Below are 1,018 nucleotides of genomic sequence, written 5' to 3' on the forward strand. Positions count from 1 at the left end.
TTGTTCTACATTTTACCACGTTACTAACCTTAAGCGGAAAAACAATTAAATATACCAACTGAATCTTTGGTTAGCTTAAGATAGAAATTGTGTGCTAATTGAGTATGGAAAGATTGTGGGAACAAGGGTTAATAAAGAAATGTGTCATGATGGGAATTTGGGTACCTACTCATGTGAACCCATAAAAAAAATTAAAAATCTACGTGCATTGATAAGCTATGTTTATTTAAAATAATAATAATAATAATAAATATATATATATATATATATATATATATATATAGAATAAATAAATCTAAATAAGGGGACAAAATTACCCCAATGCTAAATTAAACAATCAATGCACATGGGAGAAAAATTAAAACAAAGGTTGATGCATGAGTATGGAATGTGAAAAGGAAATTCTGGGTAGCTAGGTATGAAATTTGAAGTTATATAGAATATACATATATGATTAGGTGAAAGCTTGGGTTAATTAAAGATTCAATTTATAAGCTCACTTAGCCATATATACCGTTACCCTTACCTTAGCCCCGTTACAACGTTGAAAAGACCTCATGATGTTTGCATTGGTACATTAAATGTTGTTGATTGGTTAGGTGAAGAACAAAAATTAGAAAGCATGATTAAAGAAGGATAGAGTGATTACCCTATACACGAGAGAGATTAGAATGCACACACACCATCAGTGAGGGTTCAATGCTCGACTCCATGTCCCCTGCTTTCACGAGCTGTCTTCTTACAAATTTACCTGCTTTTACTGTACGATTTAAACTAGTGGAATCTTCTCTATGTTCTGTCTTAGAGAACTCATTTATTTTTAATCAGATAGACAAAATCATATAGTTGCATTCATATACATAGGTTGCATTGCATGAGTCTTACATGTCCCTATTCATTCATATTTATCTCCTTCAACTAAGCATGAGGACATGCTAATGTTTAAGTGTGGGGAGGTTGATAAACCATTATTTTATGATTTATATTGTGTTTAATTGTGTGATTTTATCAAGTCATC

This window comes from Arachis hypogaea, chromosome 15, assembly GCF_003086295.3.
Source record: "Arachis hypogaea cultivar Tifrunner chromosome 15, arahy.Tifrunner.gnm2.J5K5, whole genome shotgun sequence".
Lineage (NCBI taxonomy): Eukaryota > Viridiplantae > Streptophyta > Magnoliopsida > Fabales > Fabaceae > Arachis > Arachis hypogaea.